Here is a 7,300-nt window from a genome sequence, read left to right on the forward strand (position 1 = left end):
CACATAGGAAGTAGCAATTTTCTTTCTAATAAGAAGTGTAACAGTGAGTAGTACATTACGCATATACGTGTAACAACTCTTAATTCATCAGCGCACTGTAAGAGTAGAAATAAGGCAACGGATTGGCGAACCGAAATTCTTTGACACCGTAATACGAGGTATTCAGTTTTTCAGCGTAACGGAAAAATAATACCGTACTAGATTTTGGCGTACCCAATTTGTCGACAGCGATTTGATTTGAGTACTGTGAAGCATAAACGCCGGCACGACGTGAATGAATATGTGTGATTAGATGAACTCTAATTCAAAGTGCGTCGCCTTTATTCTAACTAACTAGTATGTGCAGAACACAACGGTCAAACCTAGTGACATAATTCACTGTGAGCTCCGTTGCTTCCTCTGTAAGGCAGTAGTGAACACAACAGGTCATCATTGACACTGTGGTGGGTGGAAAATGACAATCAGTTTTGACTTGGGAATCTGGCGTTGTAATGCAGTCAAGCCGGTGAACGTTCTATAGGGTACTCAGGGTAACAGCGTTTGTACAGACCAATCCATATCAAGTTTCAGTACCTAGCTCCACAGATAAAAGGAAGGTAGCCTTTCGCTGCAAAATCCTTAATTAGCAAGCACGAACTAAGCAGTTACAAGTCATCAGACAGGAAAGTACATATCTCATGAGCACGTTGTCTTTGTTTTAAGAGAAACAGCTCCAGAAGTAACGTGACTGTATAGCAGTCAATGTTGTAACAAATTTCGTTTTGGTATATTCCATTGATTGTCCTTCACTCATACTTCACAAATGTGTTGTAGTTTTTTGAAAATGGGAAGTTCTCACGCGTCTTCTTGAACATTCAAAGAATATTCATTGACTGTTACACAATAGTACAAAAATAATGCCAGGCAGTTCCACGATTTCCGTAACAAACTCAGGCTCTCATCAGATGCGGGGTGTAGATTGGACACAATGAAACAGACTGCTATCATGCTCCATCACTAGTGTACACGGTTACTCTGGTATCATCCGGATTCGATTTTTCAGCAATGTTGTTCATCAGTCTAACTTGAGCACATCCGGCGTTGTTCGCCTGGCAACTTGACGAGCAATGCGCCGGAATATGCCAAGATTTTATGTTTAGCCACACCACCGATTCTGAACAATATTCTTGACATATACAAAGAGAGGTCACTGGTTCCCCTTTGGCCACTGCGTTTCTGTCACGCCACTGATTCTTGGTGGCGTTATTGAATATGCTCAAATGTCCGTCAAACCAACCTCTCGAACTTGCCCATATGGGGTTCACAATCATTTTGGACAAACTGAAAAATTGCGTGAGATTATAGTTTCAGATAAGCCAAGCTCATTAAATCCTCTGGTTGGCAAACGTCATCTGAGGTGACAAAACAAGAGGATGCACACCGAATCTGAAAGGATTTTGCGCGAAAGCTAGATATTATTGTGGTCGCAAGTGTGGGATTCAAGAATAGGTGGATAGATCTTATTTTAGTCATGCATTTGCAGTAGCAATTCAACTGGGGATTTCTCTTTTTTCAGTTGATTCTTCTGACTGCACAATATTGGCGCGCAAACACAGAGTTGTCTTGTATACTTGTTTGTATGCCCTTAAAAAACGCCGTACGTGTTTGGTATTAACCGTATCACGTTGCCCTACTGTTGAACGCCATCTTTGAGTTGATAGTTTGCCCTACTTCCGATGAGATTTGATCACGCGCTCGAAGGAGGAACATAGTGGCGATGACGCGATGCTTGACAGCAAGATTAAAACAAGTATTTGAAAGTTTCATGGCGTTAGCTCAAAAAAATACCAGGGTTCGATATATGACTAAGCATTAGGACAAATTGTACGCATGGATTTCACAAATGGACTGAACTCGGCTTCGTGACTCGCAGTCAACTGATTCAGTGGAACAGCGATAATGTGAACAACCAGTGTGATAACCAGGTAGGACAGGCGGAGAACTGATAGTGGTGAAAAATGGTTGGTTTTTTGGTCCTCACGGAATTGACTTTGCTAAACGATTTCAGCGACCCATTGTTTCAAACCGCCATTCGACGCCTGGACTGGGTGTACTTCGTGATTCTGTCAAGAGTGTGAGAAGTCCTGGATTACTCGAGGCTGACTCCCAAGGTGAGTTGTCTTTGAGTTTGTTGTACTGATGTTCTACCCGTGATCGCTTCATCACTAAGACTCGCCATTCGTGGCAGATTTGTGGCTACGGCGCAACTGCTGAAGTTAAGCTGGTCGAATGACTTTAGACCTTGTAGCATCCCAGTCACCGACATACCTGACTGTTCAGCTCACAATCGGTCACTAGATAACGCGACTTGTCCTTTTTCATACTCGCGAACCACGTCACGTTAAGGTGACTCATCAGACGTCGATTGTCTGCACCGTCTATAGAGCGTACCAACCACTCACGTTCTGACGCGCCCACGTACGCGCAAACGGACCTACATATAGGGAAACCAAACGCAGTCAGCACGCAGACTCGCACGCGCGCAGGGAGTAGGAAGCCAGCCTCTCCACAAGTTCACGGACGATTATGGAACACGTGTAGCAGTCGCACTGCGGAGGAAAACGTTCCCGTCGTCCGGACTTTCACCAAGGGACTCTCAAATACGATAAGTTCTCTTTTGACTCGCTCCCATTTTCGCATTGCATTTATTTTTATACGTGTTGCAACCACCACTGTCAACCACAGTAGAAACTTTTATTAGTGCATACACCTTCTGATTTGTATTATGATCGTCATCACCTGTGCACTAATAACTTACAGGTGACAAACGTGGAGATCAGTTCATTCGGTGAGCAACCCGGTTTGTTGACACAAGTGGAAATGTTCACAGTAGAGAACATCAAATGCCTGATGAGCACACATCAGGCCCTATCTTGGTTTTAAATACGTTTAGTTGTTGACAGTCTCTGTGACAAGGATCTTTGTATTGGAGAGCATTCTTCTTGGCAGTCAGTCTGACTTTATTTTGCGAAGGAGGTCAAGTTGGTTTCTGGCGTTTCACAGTCCGAACTCCGATTTGAGCCCATTCTGACCCCTCTTTAGTCCAGAGTCCCCTGTTTAGACTGCCTATTGTGAGACGTATACTTGCATGAGAAGACGGAAACCAGGGTCGCTGGTGGCATTCTTACTGAATAGGCAATACGTGATCTTGTGAATATGGAACTTACGGCGTCCTCACCTCAGTGATTACCATGTTGGAAGACCCACGGCAAGACGACCACTGATAACTGAGTCGTTATCTATCCTTTCACGCTCATTGGCTGACTTGAGGAAGCCGATTCAAAACCTGTAAGAACCCGGCCTTTGCGATCAGTTGTGATATGCCATCGTATCCTGAAGAGCCCGTATTGCCAGACCAAATACGATAGCAGTGGGGTCGGTGGGGCTGATGAGTTGGGTTTGTTCGTTCGCCTTGCTCACACGTATTGCACCAGCAGAGGAGATGCTCCTTGGGACACCGCTAGTACTTTCGGTGTCTTCAGTATTCTCTTACTTGAATTTGATTCTTGAAACAGTACCGCAGTTTGGTGTCTTCAGCGGTGCAAATGTCTTGCGTTGATCGATGGTTTCTGACTGATAAACCAATCCCCGGCGTTTGTCCACGATGGAGAAACCGCTCACTTATAGACGACAAGAAATCACTTCTTATCAGTTTTCAGATGTCTGCATCCCCTAATGGTGTCACGTCCATGTTAGGCATACCATTTTGTGCTTTCCAAAGGATACAGATTATAGCGCATGGCGTTTTGTTCTTCTCACTCGTGAGGTTCACCAAATATCAACCTTCTGATAAGCCCAACTGCCATTTTGCAGTAACAATCCGACATTCTGAAGGCACATCGTTTTATGGGGCATGCATCTGTTCCAAGTTGGCTGGGAACGTGAAACGTCAATCAAATGTTGGCGAAATTTGCCTAAATAAGCCACAAAAAAGAGCATTTCTCAAGACCACAATTTCAGAACAGTCTCCGCTGTTGTCGAAATGACCACAGACTACTTCTGATATTTGCGTATCGGAATGATGAAGTCAATTTTAGTAAGGAGTGCCAGGAAAACCCATCCGAAACGTCATGCCATATTCTCTGGTACATCCATGTCAACGGTGTGTGAATGTTATTCAAGTCGACAATGGCGAAAACGGATGTTTCGTTGTACATAGCAAGAAATGACAGACGGTTTACGCCAAATTGGCCAGATATGTCAAGACTCCGTGGGGCAACGGTCACGTGAAAATTGATCAGCTTCCCCGAGTTGTGCGTCACCACACAAGGAATTTTACCGGAAGAGTCAGGTATCCTGTCCATAAATTGAGGCTAGTTGTGATCGAACTTCATCCGCCAAGTGCATTTCACATTTGTAGAACGGGATGCGTGCAAACTTGGTTCATTCTATTTGGGCATGCGAACATGGACCTATCCAAATCACCATGTGACTTCGTAAGAACAGTTTCAATGATGGGACGTCACAATTTTGCCTTTGACCACCTGGAGGAATTGGGAGCAATCGGATGTTTTATTCTAGCTCTGTTCAAAGTCACCAAGCAAATCAGCGTTTCGGGGACCGCTTGGGAGAGAAATGATGATGGGCATGATAAAGTGTCAAAGCCCGTTGTCTGAATTGAGGCAAACAAAAGGACTGCGTTTTCCGAGGTGTGGACACGGTAAACCGAAGTGACTGAAGATGTCCATTAAGCGAAGTTTAGCCACTAACGTAACATGACAGAAATCTCCCAAACGAGTGTAGTTGTCAAAATGATTTCAATTTGAGTTCACCTGGTTTACAATTAAATCCATCTTGAGACAAGCAAACCGCGCAATTGGACGAATCGTCATCTGACAGCCTTGACCGAACAGTCGGTCAAACAGCGGCCCATTTGTCAGAAGCCGATGTAGATAATCTACGATTTACGTGCGGCTGCGAAAACCTTTCACTGCGTAGCTGCCATGACATCAGAAAGCAGCATGAGGGCTGGGATACTGCCAGGTTGCCCAAATCTCGACCGGGGAAATCGAATGGCAGAGGTCTGGGCCCTCTAGTCAGCGAATTCGCGCTCACACTACTAAGTCAGCTCGCCCGCGCCTCTGATTTAAACAAACCGTTTTGCGCCAAGTAACAATTGGAACATCGTTTAGGCAGTTCGCTTGCTAGTGTTGAACTTCTGGCACTTGTTCGAGGGCCGACGTCTCACTTTACCACTCCGGAGCAAGTCCAGTCATTTCTGGGTGTCCAAGCCACCAAGGTATTTTCATACACGTAGAATCTTGTCTCACAACACCATCGTCAGTAGTGTACCGTATGCTGGCCAGCCGAGAGCGGATCCACCCTGAAAACTGGATCGCGTGAAATGTCTCATTATCTCCCGTAGTTTCAAGAATAAATGAGTGTGAATCTATTGATAGCAGCTGCTTAAACTGCTCGATGATTTGATGCGTGTCCCGTTGAGTCCGGAGCAATAAATGGATCTCACAACTAACTGCGCCATACCGAGATTGCCGTATTCGCTTTCGCTCTACCGAAGCCACCGAAACGCGCCCAAAATATTAGGCAATTCCATCAGTCTATTCTTGGATGACTACGTCTGCATAAGGACGTTTCAGTCAGCTACGTCTATGGAGGTACACAATATAGCGGACTTGATGACCAAGTCTTGGAGTAGCCATCGCGACGCAGCAGAGTCCGTATTGTGTACTTAGCGCTCAGTACCACGAAACGTGGTCAATGATTCCACACTTGGCATGGTTGATCGGAATCTCAGCTTCCCGATCTGAAAGCTAGGTGCATGCCCGAGCACCAAGTACGAACATGTATCTACTTGCCTCGGTGGTTCACTGAACCGCATTGACGGTCGGGTTTTCAGAAATCTGGTTGCTTCACCACACTCAAGCTCACATTTAGTAGAAATTCAGGAAAGGAAAATACAATTATAAGTGAATTTTTGTTTCTGAGGTGATTTTATTGATTCTGGATGGATTGAATGTGCCGCAGAATCGAATGTACTGTATCTGCTTCGGCGAATTTCGTAGTATTGTTGACAACAAAATATCCAGTGTTTACTTGTCAATATCTGAGACTACTTTCTCGTGCCTCATCATCATCATAATCCAATTGGACCAATCAGGCGCGTACGTTCTGCCGGTACGAACAATCATGTCATCCGAACCAATCAAACGCTGCTTACTTCGCCGTCCAATGCGGTTGAAGTTTCGACACCTTATACACAGATGACTAGTGACCACCAGCCGGTTCGCTTCGCAATCTGGCAGTGAGATGACCACCCATAAATTGATGCATTTTTCGTATCTGCTTCTTCTGCCGATGGTCTGTTCAGGTCTACTCAGTCTTGCGAACCTATCCCATCCGAGAATCAATACCGAGGTCGGTGTAACCTGGGTGGACTACGGTGGGAAATGCAGAGTACAAGCGCATTGGTTCGCACGAACTGGGTCGTCCATGTAGAGATGCAGTTCTGTGCAAAGCAATGTAAATCACAACCGAATTGCTTTGGATTCAATTGGTTCGTGAGTTGATTTTATCCGCACCATTACTTCTCCATTTCGCCAATACATCATTTGCTTGCACAGCGAGCAGACACGGATTACTCTCATCACCGTAGGGCAAGAAAACCTTCGATTTCAGTCTATTTATTCTCAATCGCATTTGTTCATTTACTCAGATGCCATAAATTGAGGTGCTTCCATGAACAATCTATGTACCTTACTTGCCCTTGTAGCCAGAGCATAGTGCCTGTCAGTTGGACGATGGTAGCGGCCCATATACAACGAGGTACAACGGGGTTAAGCTGTACAAGATGATATGTTGCGATAAGTCAGTAATCCACATTTGTGAGGGCGTCTAATGATATTCGTTCGATTGCTGTCCCATGTGTATAGAATTTCGGGCATTTAAATAAACGAATAAATAAACCTTCTTTCCATATCTTTTCCCAAATCTTTTCCAAAACTCGTTTCTACTTTCTATCCCAGTGATTTGTCGTCATTTCGCTCACAAATATATGCATTTCGTTGAAAGCAGGTACTCTGTTTGTTTGTCTGAAGTGATTGGGGAAACTGTAGAAGCAGAAAACGGCCAACCGTACGAGGTGATTTATGGGATGAACCAGTGAACGTGAGTTGAGTGTGGTTTTGCAAGGCGCGCACGATCAAGTCCACCCGCTTTACCATCCTCGGATTTTAGATTAAACGAAGTCCTCGTGCACAACTTCCTGAAAGCTAAGGCATTCGAATTTTTGTATAGTTGAAGT

This window comes from Opisthorchis viverrini, assembly GCF_000715545.1.
Source record: "Opisthorchis viverrini unplaced genomic scaffold scaffold2831, whole genome shotgun sequence".
Classification (NCBI taxonomy): Eukaryota; Metazoa; Platyhelminthes; class Trematoda; order Opisthorchiida; family Opisthorchiidae; genus Opisthorchis; species Opisthorchis viverrini.